The sequence below is a fragment of the Ovis aries genome, chromosome 21, assembly GCF_016772045.2.
Source record: "Ovis aries strain OAR_USU_Benz2616 breed Rambouillet chromosome 21, ARS-UI_Ramb_v3.0, whole genome shotgun sequence".
Taxonomy (NCBI): Eukaryota; Metazoa; Chordata; class Mammalia; order Artiodactyla; family Bovidae; genus Ovis; species Ovis aries.
This window is the reverse complement of record NC_056074.1, coordinates 937480-953343: the sequence shown is the minus strand read 5'-3', so window position 1 is coordinate 953343 and position 15864 is coordinate 937480. Positions and strand designations below refer to the sequence as shown.

The window sequence follows — 15864 nt, the reverse complement described above, 5'->3', positions numbered from 1 at the left end:
GGGGGTGGTCATGAGGCAGGCAAAGCGATGGACGCCCAGACGCTGATGGATCTCATCACTAACCCGTGACGGCCCACTGCCCTCCTTCGAAGACACGTCAGAGTTAAATTTACAGTGATCAGCAACTTCAAGCATAGCAATTTGTTTTAACTAGTTGACCTGAAGCAAACTCAACCACAGAAAGAGCAAAGGAGACAACTAAACAGAAGCAAAGGAATGTGAAAGTCCTGTAAGAGGGTCCAAAACAGTAACTTCTGAAATGGTTAAGATGCCCAGAAAGAAACACAGTTAACAGCTGCACATACCACACAAATTAAAACCAAAGTTTTACGGATGACATCGGATACGACTTAGTGACTGGACACCAATGTAACCTTATTATGTGCAGCATGCTCTGATATTTCATACTGTGCTTCATTAGGGAAAATGCCACTTCAATCCATGGACAATGACTTGCAGTCAAAAAAACACTGAAAGGAGACCAGGAAGGGCTGGTAAATGTTTCAATCTCATTCCCAGAAGAAGTCGCAGAAACAGCCCGACAGCCTTTTTCACCTTGATGAATAACAAGCTCTTCTGAGAATGAAATGAAAGAAACACATGTGAAGTTACAAGCTCTTCTAGGTATTGTCATTCCTTAAGTGGCAATTCTTGATTCAAACCTGCAGGTTCCCTGAACCTCATCTGCTATTCAACTAGGTCCTCTCAGATCCTAGGTACTGAAAGTAAGCATCACTAATTTATCACTTTGGTAATGAGAGCTCAACTCTGTGACAGGCGAAAACTAAGACAAGGTTGAAGGAAAATTCCTGAAGGTAAACTTACCAGCCAGTTACATGCACTGCACTGGATGTCTATTTTTTTAAGGCAGTGTTTCTCTAACTTTTCCATCTCAAACATGACAGAGAGGGGTGGAGAATCAATCCTGGAGGCAAAGCCAATTCAAGACTAAAATTGTAATTGTCTCCTCTTTTATTTGAAAGTGTTGAGCAATTATATATATTAGCCCTTGCTGTTCACTTGGGATGTGCATGGCACTGTGCTAAGGGGGCTCTCAGTGTCCCAGGCAAGGAATGTTTTTGTTTCTTTTTTTAATTGGGCTGTGCCAGGTCTTAGTTGTGGCACACGGGTTCTTCAGTCTTTGATGTGGCATGCAGGATGCTTAGCCTCGGCATGTGAACTTAGCTGTAGCATGTGAACTCTTAGTTGGGACATGTAGGATCTAATTTCTGGACCAGGGATCGAACCTGGGTCATTGGGAACCTGAGCAGTGGGAGCTCAGAGTCCTAGCCACTGGACCACCAGGGATGTCCTGAGAAATGAGGTCTTGAAAGTCAGTGTAACCTGCCCAGGACCACGAAGCAAGGAAGTGATGGGACAGATTCAAATGTACCCAGTCTAGCTTCAGAACCCTGCTGTAACCACTAAGCTATTTGAATTCCCCTCCAACAAGGAGCCATATTTGTTTTCAGTTCAGTTCAGTCGCTTAGTCATATCCGACTTTTTGCAACCTCACGGACTGCAGCAGGCCAGGCTTCCCTGTCCATCACAAGCTCCAGGAGCATGCTCAAACTCATGTCCATTGAGTCAGTGATGTCATACGACCATCTTATCCTCTGTCATCCCCTTCTCCTCCCACCTTCAATCTTTCCCAGCATCAAGGTCTTTTCCAATGAGTCGGTTCTTTGCATCAGGTGGCCAAAGGACTGGAGCTTCAGCTTTAGCATCAGTCCTTCCAGTGAATATTCAGGACTCATTTCCTTTAGGATGGACTGGTTGGATCTCCTTGCAGAGCAAGGGACTCTCAAGACTCTTCTCCAAAACCACAGTTCAAGAGCATCAATTCTTCGGTGCTCAGATTTCTTTGTAGTCCAAATCTCACATCCCATACGTGACTACTGGAAAAACAATAGCTTTGACTGGACGGACCTTTGTCTGCAAGGTGATGTCTCTGCTTTTTAATATGTTGTATAGTTTGGTCATAGCTTTTCTTCCAAGGAGCCAGCGTCTTTTAATTTCATGGCTGCAGTCACCATCTACAATGATTTTGGAGCCCCCCAAAATAAAGTCTGTCACTGTTTCCATTGTTTCCCCATCTATTTGCCATGAAGTGATGGGACCGAATGCCATGATCTTAGTTTTCTGAATGCTGAGTTTTAGGCCAACTTTTCCACTCTCCTCTTTTACTTCCATCAAGAGGCTCTTTAGTTCTTCTTTGCTTTCTGCCATAAGGGTAGGGTCATCTGCATATCTGAGGTTACTGATATTTCTCCCAGCAATCTTGATTCTAGCTTATGCTTCATCCAGCCTGGCACTTTGCATGATGTACTCTGCATATAAGTTAAATAAGCAGGATGACAATAACAGCCTTGACATACTCCTTTCCCGATTTGGAACCAGTATGTTGTTGCATGTCCAGTTCTAACTGTTGCTTCTTGACCTACATACAGATTTCTCAGGAGGCAGGTAAGGTGGTCTGGTATTCCAATCTCTTGAAGAATTTTCCACAGTTTGTTGTGATCCACACAGTCAAAGGCTTTGGCATAGTCAATAAAGCAGATGTTTTCCTGGAACTCTCTTGCTTTTTCTATGATCCAATGGATGTTGGCAATTTGACCTCTGATTCCTCTGCCTTTTCTAAATCCAGCTTGAACATCTGGAAGTTCATGGTTCACGTACTGTTAAGCCTGGCTTAGAGGATTTTGAGCATTACTTGGCTAGCCTGTGAGATGAGTGCAATTGTGTGTGTGTGTGTGTGTGGTTTGAGCATTCTTTGGCATTGCCATTCTTTGGGATTGGAAAGCAAACTGACCTATAACAGTACTGTGGCCACTGCTGAGTTTTCCAAATTTGCTGGCATATTGAGTACAGCACTTTCACAGCATCATCTTTCAGGATTTGAAATAAGTCAACTGGAATTCTATCACTGCCACTGGCTTTGTTTGTAGTCATGCTTCCTAAGGCCCACTTGACTTCACATTCCAGGATGTCTGGCTCTAGGTGACTGATCACACCATCATGATCATCTGGGTCATTAAGATGTTTTTTGTATAGTTCTGCTGTGTATTCTTGCCACCTCTTCTTAATATCTTCTGCTTCTATTAGGTACATACCATTTCTGTCCTTTATTGTGCCAATTTTTGCATGAAATGTTCCCTTGGTATCACTAATTTTCTTGAAGAGATATTTAGTCTTTCCCATTCTATTGTTTTCCTCTATTTCTTTGTACTAATCACTGAGGAAGGCTTTCTTATCTCTCCTTGCTATTCTTTAGAACTCTGCATTCAAATGGGTATATCTTTCCTTTTTTTCTTTGCTTTTCTCTTCTCTTCTTTTCGCAGCTATTTGTAAGGCCTTCTCAGTCAATCATTTTGCCCTTTTTGCATTTCTTTCTCTTGGGGATGGTCTTGATCCCTGTCTCCTGTACAATGTCACAAACCTCCATCCATAGTTCTTCAGGCACTCTGTCTATCAGATCTAATCACTTGAAGCTACTTGTCACTTCCATTGTATAATTGTAAGGGATTTGATTTAGGTCATACCTGAATGGTCTAGTGGTTGTCCTTACTTTCTTCAATTTGTTTGAATTTGGCAATAAGGAGTTCATGATCTGAGCCACAGTCAGCTCCTTGTCTTGTTTTTGTTGACTGTATAGAGCTTCTCCATCTTTGGCTGCAAAGAATATAATCAGTCTGATTTCGGTGTTGACCATCTGGTGATGTCCATGTGTAGAGTCTTCTCTTGTGTTGTTGGAAGAGGGTGTTTGCTTATGACCAGTACGTTTGCTTGGCAGAACTCTGTTAGCCTTTGCCCTGCTTCATTCCATATTCCAAGGCCAAATTTGCTTGTTACTCCAGGTATCTCTTGACTTCCTACTTTTGCATTCCAGTCCCCTATAATGAAAAGGACATCTTTTTGGGGTGTTAGTTCTAGAAGGTCTTGTAGGTCTTCATAGAACTGTTCAACCTCAGCTTCTTCAGCTTTACTGGTTGGGACATAGACTTGGATTACTGTAATACTGAATGGTTTGCCTTGGAAATGAACAGAGATCATTCTCTTGTTTTTGAGATTGCATCCAAGTACTGCATTTCGGACTCTTAACTATGAGGGCAACTCCATTTCTTCTAAGGGATTCTTGCCCACAGTAGTAGATGTAATGGTCATCTGATTTAAATTCACCCATTCCAGTCCATCTTGGTTCACTGATTCCTAAAATGTCGATGTTCACTCTTGTCATCTCCTGTTTGACTACTTCCAATTTACCTTGACTCATGGACCTAACATTCTAGGTTCCTATGCAATATTGCTCTTTACAGAATCGGACTTTACTTCCATCACCAGTCACATCCACAACTGGGTGATGTTGTTGCTTTGGCTCCATCTCTTCATTCTTTCTGGAGTTATTTCTCCACTCTTCTCCAGTAACTTATTGGGCACCTACTGACCTGGGGAGCTCATCCTTCAATGTCATACCTTTTCCCCTTTTCATACTGTTCATGGGGTTCACAAGACAGGAGTACTGAAGTGGTCTGCCATTCCCTTCTCCAGTGGACCATGTTTTGTCAGAACTCTCCACCATGACCTGTCTGTCTTGGGTGGCCCTACAGGGCATGGCTCATGGTTTCATTGAATTAGACAAGGCTGTGGTCCATGTGATCAGTTTGATTTGTTTTCTGTGATTGTGGTTTTCATTCTGCCTGCCCTCTGATGGATAAGGATAAGAGGCTTATGGAAGCTTCCTGATGGGAGAGACTGACTGATGGGGAAACTGGGTCTTCTTCTGATGGGTGGAGCCATGTTCAGTAAATCTTTAATCCAATTTCCTGTTGATGGGCAGGGCTGTGTTCCCTCCCTGTTGTTTGACCTGAGGGCAACTATGGTGGAGAAAGTGAAGATAATAACCTCCTTCAAAAGGTCCTGTATGTGCACTGCTGCACTCCGTGTCCCTGACCCTGCACCAGGCCACCGCCAACCACGCCTCCACCAGACACTCCTGGACACTCACGGGCAAGCCTGGCTCAGTCTCTTGTGGGGTCACTGCTCCTTTCTCCTGGGTCCTGGTGTGCACAAGGTTTTGTTTGTGCCCACCAAGAGTTTGTTTTCCCAGTCCTGTTGTAAGATCTGGTGGCTCTATGGTGGGGTTAATGGTGACCTCCAAGAGGGCTTATGCCACAGGCTGTATGACCCAGGTCTGCTGCACACAGAGCCCCCGTGGCAGTCCACTGCTGACACGTACCTCCACAAGAGACACTCAAACACAGTTCTGGCTCAGTCTCTGTGGAGTCTCTGGGTCCTGGTGCACACAAGGTTTTGTTTGTGCCCTCCAAGAGTCTGTTTCCCCAGTCCTGTGCAATATTCTTTAAATGTTGTTTCCCTCAAACCTTTAGGTAAAACAGGACCCACAATCACCCCAAGGATCTACCCACATGATGGGCAGCACCTTGGGCGTGTGGAACCCCAGGTCTGCCAGAATGCTTCTGGCCTCCTCACACTCTGTAGCCAGGTGTGGGCTACCAGCCCTTCTCTCCTAGACACGGGACACCATCCTCATGTTCTCTTAGACATGAGCTTCATTGACAACCAATGTATCACCAGCGCCAGTTGTTTGTGGCATCTTTAAAATGAAAAATTCATCTCTATGCTAAATCACAGCAAGTTAATTGCAGCACCTGGCTGATGGCAGACATACTGAGAGAGTGTGAAGCATTGACTCAAACATCAGATGCAAAGAACAACTGCAACCACAGGCACCCAAGACTGCATGCCTGGGCCCTTCCCTCTGGTTTTTTTTTTTTTTTTTTGCCCTTCTCAAGCGCAGTTACTGGGGCTGACCCCACAGAGGGCCAGCCTCAGAGAGAGACGGGCAAGCTCTCTAGACCACTCATCTTTTCAACAGACACTCACTGGGCACCTAAGTGCTGGGGACTAGCCAATGACACAGAGTCACTCACTCACCAGTGCATTCCATCAAGCACTTAGCAGGCACCTACTGCATGCCAGGCCCTGCTCGTCTGCACATACAGACAGATGAACTGACCAGCCCATCTTGACAGTCACTGATTCACCTGGGTGCATGAGGCACTATCCTGGCAGTGGAGACGGAATCACGAACAACACAAAGTTCCAGCTCTGATGGAACATACGTTCCAGGAAAGGCAGATGGACGAAAGACAAATCAATACATAGCGTGTCAAGGAGTGAAGTGCTGTGAAGAAAGACAAAGCAGCATAAGGTGACAGCAGAGGGCACGCTGCAATACTATCAGGGGCCCGTATCAGATTAGACAGCAGAGACCTCAAGGAGAGGCAGGATTGAGGCTTGAGCAGAACCAGGGCAGGAGGGCCTGAACAGATGGCACCTTTGCAGCACCACAATGTGGGCCCATAGGCACCTGATGCCTGGTGAGCGAGAGGAGGAGCAGGGAAGGTGAGAAGATCACACCAAAGCAGATGCCACAGACCCACAGCGAGGTCTCCAAGCCCGTTGTTTGTGCTTCACTGCAGGCCCTGACCACTGACAAAGTCCGGGTATCCTGCAAAAGGCATCAGTAAACCAGGCTGCTGTGCAGAATCTACCCAGCGGCAACACGGCCCAGTTCCCTGTATGGCATCCAGCACCCCTGACATGGTGACAGAAGGAGCCCACATGCCCTCATGCTCACAGCTTCTCATCTCGGCCAGCCTTACGCACACACAGATGAGGAAGCCTGTCTGAGCCCCTTAGTCAAAATCAGGCGCCATTTTGCCTACGTCTACATCTTTAAAATAGCCCTTCTTTGCTCCACTCTTTTCTTTTTAAAGAGTTCATCATTTTTGTCCACCTCCCCCACCAGAAGAAGTTCAGTAAGCATTTACTGAATGGTCTAAACCTGTTTCTCTTACTAATGTCACCCAAGGCAGAAGTTTGGGGGGTTTTTGGGTGCCTCCCCTTGCCCTAGTTCCTTGTATCAAATTATCCCCCAAGACCTATGTTAGGGAAATCAAAATAGAGGAAGTCTTGTTCAGGCTTCAAAGCAGGAGAGCAGGCCTCTGACCTGCCTGGACACTGCCCAGATTCCCTGCCTGCCGGCAAACACAGCAAGTCAGGCAACACTTCAGATAAGAAAGGGAGTTCGGTTCAGTCTCTCAGTCATGTCCAACTCTTTGTGACCCCATGAATTGCAGCATGCCAGGCCTCCCTGTCCATCACCAACTCTCGGAGTTCACTCAAACTCAACGTCCATCGAGTTGGTGATGCCATCCAGCCATCTCATCCTCTGTCGTCCTCTTCTCCTCCTGCCCCTAATCCCTCCCAGCATCAGAGTCTTTTCCAATGAGTCAACTCTTCACATGAGGTGGCCAAAGTACTGGAGTTTCAGCTTTAGCATCATTCCTTCCAAAGAAATCCCAGGGCTGATCTCCTTGCAGTCCAAGGGACTCTCAAGAGTCTTCTCCAACACCACAGGTCAAAAGCATCAATTCTTCAGTGCTCAGCCTTCTTCACAGTCCAACTCTCACATCCATACATGACCACGGGAAAAACCATAGCCTTGACTAGATGGACCTTAGTCAGCAAAGTAATGTCTCTGCTTTTGAATATGCTATCTAGGTTGCTCATAACTTTTCTTCCAAGGAGTAAGCGTCTTTTCATTTCATGGCTGCAATCACCATCTGCAGTGATTTTGGAGCCCAAAAAACTAAAGTCTGACACTGTTCCCACTGTTTCCCCATCTATTTCCCATGAAGTGATGGGACCGGATGCCATGATCTTCTTTTTCGGAATGTTGAGCTTTAAGCCAACTTTTTCACTCTCCTCTTTCACTTTCATCAAGAAAGCGAGTTGGTCTTGGAATTTTTGAGTCTCTGGAGGTCTGGCCAGTCCCCCAGGGTCTAATGAAATCCCATGACTCACAAACTGAAATGAACACTGTAAAATGGTTACAGTGTAAAACCAGAGCTGTGTTTTTGCATGCTAACTGATGATGACATCAGTTTGCAGCCTGGGATTACAAGCGGGAGCCCACAAAACTGCAATTTGAAATGTCACCCATGGGATGACACACCACCTGAAGTCTGGATATAGGTGGGCCCAATTTGGTGATGTTTATGCTGCTATTTCTATTGTTTCTATTTATTTTCTTTTAGTGAATGCATATTGGAATTAAGTCAAATAATCTTCTACAAAAAACTGAAATTGTTTATGTGTGTAAAGAGTGGTTTCTTTTGTTAATCAATCCTTTGAACCTAAAAGGAAAGTACAACTTTTGGCAAAACAGACCTACTAATCCCTTTTCCTAAACATCTCTCAACACATTCTCCTGCTCCATCCCCACTACCACTAGGTCAGGCCCTTGTCTGGTTCATGCAGATTTTTGCAACCTGGGTTTCCCTGCCTTGCCTTGCTACTTTCTCAAGCTCTAAGTAGTACAAACATTACTAAATCTCTCTAAAATCACTGCCCATGGGTGGGTGTGGACCCACTCCACACACTTTCCCCTTCTGAGCAAAACATATGCAGTAGTAGTTGTGAAGAATCACTGTAGAAGCAAATGCAGGAGATGTACCCATTTAAGGTATGGATGACTCATTCCCTGGTGGCTCAGACAGTAAAGAATCTGCCTGCAAGGCCATGACCCAGTTTGATCCCTTGGCAGGGAAGATGTCCTGGAGAAGGGAATGGCTATCCACTCCAGTATTCTTGCCTAGAGAATTCCATGGACAGAGGAGCCTGGCAGGCTACAGGGCATGGAACTGTAAAAAGTCAGACACGGCTGAGCAACTAACGCTTTCACTTTTTCACATGGATGACTCGTTTAAGTCACATGCATGTTTTAAAGTCTATGGCATCACCAACTCAGTGGGCATGGGTTTGAGTAAACTCCAGGAGTTGGTGATGGACAGGGAGGCCTGGCATGCTGCAGTCCATGGGGTCACAAAGAGTCGAACACGACTGAGTGACTTAACTGAACTGTTGGAGGTAAACAATCAACCAACTAATAATGAGAAAGCCAAGCTATCAGTGATTGATAATTAAACATCTGATTTCTACCAATTAAAAATTGCCACAAATTCAAGATGCTGGCAACAGCACACTCTTATTACAGTGCTGTTTGCAAAAATCTATGGGAAATTCTACGGCCTGTGTAAGTTCATGTTCTATGGGAACCTGAAACGCATGACTGCTCACATGGTGAGGAACTAGCCTCCAAGTGAAGGACGAGACAGACTTATCCAGAAACTCCAGCAGGCAGGACAGTCATCCCTCAGGATCTGCAGGGGGTTGGTTCCAGGACCCCCGTCTTCAATGTGCACCCAAGTCCCTGGTATAAAATGGCATAGTATTTGCATGTAAACTATGGCACAGCCTCCCATATACTTTAAATCATCTTTAGATTCCTTGTAATACCTAACATAATGTAAATGATATGTAATTAGTTGTTGTGTGTGACAAATTCAGCTTTTGCTTTTTGGAACTTTCTGGAATTTTTTTTTCTCAAATATTTTCAGTCCAAGGCTGATTAGAGTCACCAGTGGAGAACCCAAGGACAAGGAGGTCAGACTGCAACACCAATCACATTTCAGTAGCTTTTAATGATATCCTTGTGATCAGAAGTAGATAGCCTGCAGTCATACCTTGAACTTGGAACTCCGAGACCCACACCCTTAGGAACCGCTGAAAGAAACTGCATGTCTGAATCAGATCACTGCCATCCAGGAGAAGCCTTTTAAGTAAAGACCCAGACTGAAGAATCCCTACTGTAAAATCAAACCTCCAGGATCTCCCTTATGTAGAGTCCCATGGGGACATTCTGCAGAATGACCTAACCCCTGCCCATCTTTCAGCCCCCAGCCCAGTCCACGCCTCTAACTACAGTGGTTATGCAGCCTCCTTGAGCCCTCTGGGCATGGCACCCCCTTGCTGACCACCCAGGCCTCCACTCATGCAGTTATCTGAAATGCCCTCATACACCTCTTTTCTCCCAGCCACCCTTCCACTTGGCAAATTCCTCCTTCAAGACCCAGCTCAAGGGTCACACACTCCAGAAAGCATTTCATGACTCCTCAGTCCCTGAGATGAGTGGGGAGCTCATCTCTGTGCTCCCATTACATCTGGGGACAAACTGCACCCCAGTGCTCACCATGCTGCACTAAGAGCCCACGTCTGCTATTCCCATTATGTTATAATCTTGCTTGCAGCTCATCACAGTGATTCATCCAACTGGTACTAGAAAAAATTCCAAACTCAAGGTCACAGAAAAGTTGTCCTAATTTGAAGCCAAAGTACACCAAAAATAAAGCTGGAATTTCAGTAATTCCCATTACCTTGATTGAAAGGCTCAAGGAGAATGGAGAGTGTCACTGGATTCAGACAGAACCCAGTGGCTACACACACACAAACACACATACACACATAGGCAAAGTTCAAAGGTGAAAGGGAAGAAAGCAAGTAGGCATCACAGTAGGACAAATGTGCATAAAAAGAAAAGCTGTGTACTGATATTTTGTCTGTCTCTTTTTTTCCCTTGTAGAAAGTCAGTCTTTTCTTCTACTGGCTTGGAACAAAGTTTCATTCATGATTTTCTGAGCTAAAATGTTGTGTACATTTTTATGTCAAAATATTAGGGGGAGGAGCACTTGGAGAATAGCACAATATTAGGTTTTAGAATTTTTGTTAACTACATATTGATTATTTACTTGTCAAGGCTTGAAATGAAATAATGGTCCACCTCTGTGTTCTAAGCGTTGATAGGGTTCGAGGAACAAAGCACTCACCATTTCCCAGAACTCCGTATCCACCCTAAGTCTACCTTAGCCAGCCAGCAGGTATTTTATTGCACTAGGAAAATCAGAGTTACTTCGATCTGCCCGGAAAGTCGAAAGTGAAAGGGCAAAGCATCTCACGAGCTACTTTAATGCAACGGCAACAATGCTGTGGCATCTCCAGCCAGGCCCGGGGCCCAGACTTCACAGTCCCCTTCATGGGCCCTGCTGGGTGCATGGGCTCCATCCCAGTGTGGGAGGAGGTCATTGAAACTTTGAGAAAGAAGTGAATGAGGAGAAAAGCATTGCTAAGGATCCCCTGGCTCCAACATGGTGAGCAAAATGGAGGAAAAGTAGAAGCAGGGCAACCAGTTCAAGGGCCTTTGCTGTGACCCAGGCAAACAATGACATCACCAACCTGGGAGACACGTGAGGAAAGGTAGCAGATGCATTCAAGACCTGCTTCGGAAGTGCCGCTCAGACTCGGCAATTTGGAGAAGGGAGAAGTAAGGGATAACAGATGACTCCCCAGTTTCTGGACTGAAAAAGTGAGCTATCAGTTGTGCTCCTTAATGAGATGGGGGGAAGGGAAGGCTGGAAAGGGGCTGTGGCAGAAGGGGACCAAAAGTTAAAATTGGGACCCATTAAGCTGGAGGGGCCCATGAGACAGCCAAGTTCACTAGCTCCTATCAAAGGTATAAGCAGAGGAGAGAACAAGATGGTGGAGGGGTAGGTGACGTGGAGTGCATCTCTCTCCACAGATACATCAGGAACATACCTTCAGATGCATAAGTGCAGGCAAACACCAGCTGAGACAGGCAGGAGGACCTAACCAGCGGAAAGAATATGTAGACCCACGCAAAACTCGGTAGGACGAAGGAACTAGGGGGAAAAACAGGAGTGTTAGTAGGACTGGACCTGCCCTCGGCGGGTGGGGGAACTGAAGCAGGCATCCGATCCCCACATCGGGGCAATTGTCTGAGTCAGAGGAGAAACATTTAAGGCTGAGAGTGAAACCGCTGAGCTGTGGCAGCCTAAATGGAATGAGAATCAGACAGTCCTTGCCACAGGCACGCACACCCTGGACAGAGATGCAGGTCCCCTAGAAGGCGCAGCAGCTGAGAGCTGGAGCTCAGGGATTGTGGAGCAATCCCAGGGAGAGGGCTGCTGTTGACTGTGGAGAGACGGATCAGGGGATGTGAGGGAGGAGATCGTGGTGGGAAATGCGGGTGGAGGAAAGCCAGGCACCATGGAAGCAAGGCGATACTGCTGAGTACGCATAGGGGTGGAGCCATCACCACAGCCTCTCTCCCCACAGGCCAGGATCTGCAGGAGAGCAATAGAGAGGCTGGCCCACCAAACACCTGGAGCACTGAACTACAGGGTAGCATTCCGCTCAGGGTGCCCCTCTAAGTGACTGATGCACCGATCTACAGAGTAGGACCCCAGGCAGGGGGTCCCCTCTATGTGTCTGACGCACTGAACAACAGAGAAGGACCCCAGTCAAGGGAGCCCTCTAAGTGCTTGAATGGCTGGAGCTACCGATAAAGACTGGCCAAAGAGGCCTTCTGATCACCAGATACAAGAGGCTGGAAAAAAGACTCTCATAGGGCCATAACTCCTGCAGCAGAGACAATCCGTGTCCCTACACACTTGATGCCACCAGAATCCCCACAAGCCAAGCAGCTGCACCAGCTTCATGCTCAACCCTCACTGGGGCAGAGCTGCCAGAGGCAAAAGAAGTCTCTCGTATATGCCTGCAGCGTCACATCAGTCATGTCCAACGCTTTGCAGCCCTGTGGACTGTGGCCTGCCAGGCTTCTCTGTCAGCGGGTTCTCCAGGCAAGAATACTGGAGCGTACTGTCCAACACTGGTTGCCATCCCCTTCTAGAGCACTGTATTTCCTGCTGCCCTAGCCGCCAACCCCCGAGTACCTGGTGCTGCCAGAACCCCTCTCTGTGTCTATGGAATACATAAAGGCCATTGAGAGCTCCCACAGAAGAAAACGCACTAGTTCTGACAGCTGTGGACACTGGTGGCAAGAACACACAGGAGCAGGACCAGATTAGACTCTGAGCTGCCCACACAGCAGGTCCAGAGGTCAGCAGAGTGCTGGAGGGCATCACAGGGAGGTGAGGGAGGCTGTGACTCCTGGCGAGGGAAAGAACTCTGACAGCAGTGACTCAAGAAAATCACTTATTAATCTTATGTTTTGACTTGTTCTATAGATTCTTTTGGATTTTTTTTTTCTTTTTTTTCCCTCCTCCACTGTAGTTGTCAATTTTATTGGCACTATGAAATCTAATTAAGCTTTTGAGCTTTTTTTTCCTAAGTCATATTTTTTACTGTTGGTATAAACCTCTGCCTTTACATTGGGCTTTTGCAGTTCTGTGGAGTTATCCTTTTGTTTTTTCCAATATTCTTCCTTTTTTCCCACTTTTTTAAATTTTAATTTTTAATTTTTTTAACTTATTTTATTTTTTCTACATTTATTCCTTTGTTTGCTTTTCCCACTGTTCTTTATCCCTTGGAGTTAATCTTTAATGTATATAAATCTTGTTTATCTACCTCTGTTTAACTTTGCATATCTATTCTTTTTTTCTTTCTTTCTTTCCATTCCTCTCAACAAATTTGTTAGTTTTGTTTTTATCACTTTATTTCCCACATGGCACCTTGCTTCAGTTTTGTTTTCCAGTTTGTGCTTTAGTTAGTTTTGTTCTTAACTCGTAAATATAATTTTTTATTTTCTTTGTTCACCAGGTCAATCTATTGTACTTTATTTTTGATAGACTGTTTTGATTTGTTGATGGGTGTCTATGTATATGCGTATATTCCATTACTTTAATTATTGTTCCCTGATTTTGTAACTGCCATTTGCCTGGGGTTCATCTTTGGTTTTTTGTTTTAGGGTATTTGTTTTAATCTCACTTAATGCCATAACAAACCGCTTGTAGAATCTTTGTTCCTGACCAGAGATCAAGCCCTGAAACTTTGGAGTGGGAGCACTGACTCCAAGACCCTAGACTGCCAGAGAGCTAACCCGAGGTGCTGTCAAATGCTGAGAACTCGCACAAGGGCAACCACTTGCATACAAGACCTGGCATCAGCCAGCCACCAGTGCAGGACGCCTCATCTAAACAACAAACGAAAATACAAGCCCCATCATCAGCAGAAAAGCACCACCTCACTCAACCTTGCCCATCAGAGGAAAAACAAACAAACAAAAAAACTCAGCACAAACATCACCTCATACAAGCTTACACAACTGAGGACAGTCTCTGAGACCCCTGAAATGGCATCAAACGAACCAACATTCAAATTATAGGGGTCCCAGAAGAAGAAGAGAAAAAGAAAGGGTATGAGAAAATTTTTGAAGAGATTATAGTTGAAAATTTCCCCAACATGGAAAAGGAAATAGTCAATCAAGTCCAAGAGGCGCAGAGTCCCATACAGGATAAGCCCAAGGAGAAACATGCCAAGACGCATACTAATCAAACTAACAGACTAAACATAAAGAAAGAATATTAAAAGCAGCAAGGGAGAAGCAACAAGTAACATACAAGGAAAACCCCATATGCTTAACAGCTGGTCTTTCAGCAGAAACTCTGCAGGCCAGAAGGGAATGGCAGGAAATATTTAAAGTACTGAAAGGGAAAAGTCTACAACCAAGATTACTGTACCTGCAAGGATCTCATTCAAAATTAATGAAGAAATAAAAAGCTTCTCGGACAAGCAAGTTAACAGAATTCAGTACCACCAAACCAGCTTTACAACAAATGTTAAAGGGACTTATATAGTCAAGAAATACAACAGAAGAAAAAAGATCTACAAAATTAATCCTGAACAATTAAGAAAATGGCAAGAGGAAAAAAAAAATAAATATATATATATATAAATAATTACTTTAAATGTAAATGGATTAAATGCTCCAACCAAAAGACACAGACTGGCTGAAGGGATATAAGAACAAGACCCATATATATGCTGTCTAGAAGAAATCCACTTCAGACCTCAAGACACATATAGACTATAAGTGAGAGGATGGAAAAATACATTGCATGCAAATAGGAAGTAAAAGAAAGCTTGAGTAGCAATCCTCATATCAGAAAAAATAGACCTTAAAATAAAGAATATTACAAGAAATAAAGAAGGACATTCATAATGATCAAGGGATCAATCCAAGAGGAAGAGATAACAATTGTAAATATCTATGCACCCAACAAAGGAGCACCTCAATACACAAGACAAACACTAACAGACATAAAAGGAGAAATTGACAGTAACACAAAAAAAGTAGGAGACTTTAGTAGGAGACACTGTGAGACGCCACTCACACCAATGGACAGAGCATCGAAACAGAAGATTAATAAGGAAACACAAGTCTTAAATGAGACATTAGATAAGGTGGATCTCACTGATATCTTTAGGACATTCCATCAAAATGCAGAATACACCTTCTTCTCAAGTGCACACGAAACATTCTTCAGGATAGACCACATCTTGGATCGCAAATCAAACCTCAGTGAATTAAAGAAAACTGAAATTGTATCAGGCATCTTCTCCGACCACAACGCTATGAGACTAGAGGTAAACTATGAGAAAAAAACTGTAAGATACAGAAACACATGGAGATTAAACAACACATTCCTAAATAACAAGTTATTGGAAAAATCAAAAGGGAAATTAAAAAATTTCTAGAAACAAATGACGATGAAAACATGACAACTCAAAACCTATGGGATGCAGCAAAAGCAGTTCAAAGAGGGAAGTTTATAGCAATACAGTCTTAGCTCAAGAAACAAGGAAAACATCGAATAGATACCCTGACTTTACACCTAAAACAACTGGAAAAAGAAGAACAAAACCCCCAAAAATTAGAAGGAAAGAAATCATAAAGATGTGAGCAGAAATGAAAAAGAAATGAAAGAAACAATACTAAAGATTAATAAAGATTAATAAATAAACAAAATTGACAAGCCTTTACCCAGACTCATCAAGAAAATAAGAAGAATCAATTCAACAAAATTAGAAATGAAAAGGAGAGATTACAACAGACAATGCCAAAATAAAAAGGATTATAATAGACTATTATGAATGACTATATAGCAATAAAATGGATAACCT

General features: G+C 44.2%; 1 protein-coding gene across 28 annotated transcripts in view; it reads right to left on the bottom strand.

The window, feature by feature from the left end:
- SMCO4 (single-pass membrane protein with coiled-coil domains 4) overlaps positions 1-15864 on the bottom strand; it is a 79737-nt gene that overhangs the window by 11229 nt on the left and 52644 nt on the right. For 4 of the 28 annotated variants that reach the window (XM_060404218.1, XM_042238408.1, XM_060404217.1 and 1 more), the window contains one exon: positions 11518-11621. The exons of the other annotated variants lie outside the window; for them this stretch is intronic. The gene's annotated coding sequence lies outside the window, so the exon portion shown is untranslated. The remainder of the gene's footprint in view (positions 1-11517; positions 11622-15864) is intronic. 28 annotated transcript variants of the gene reach the window in all.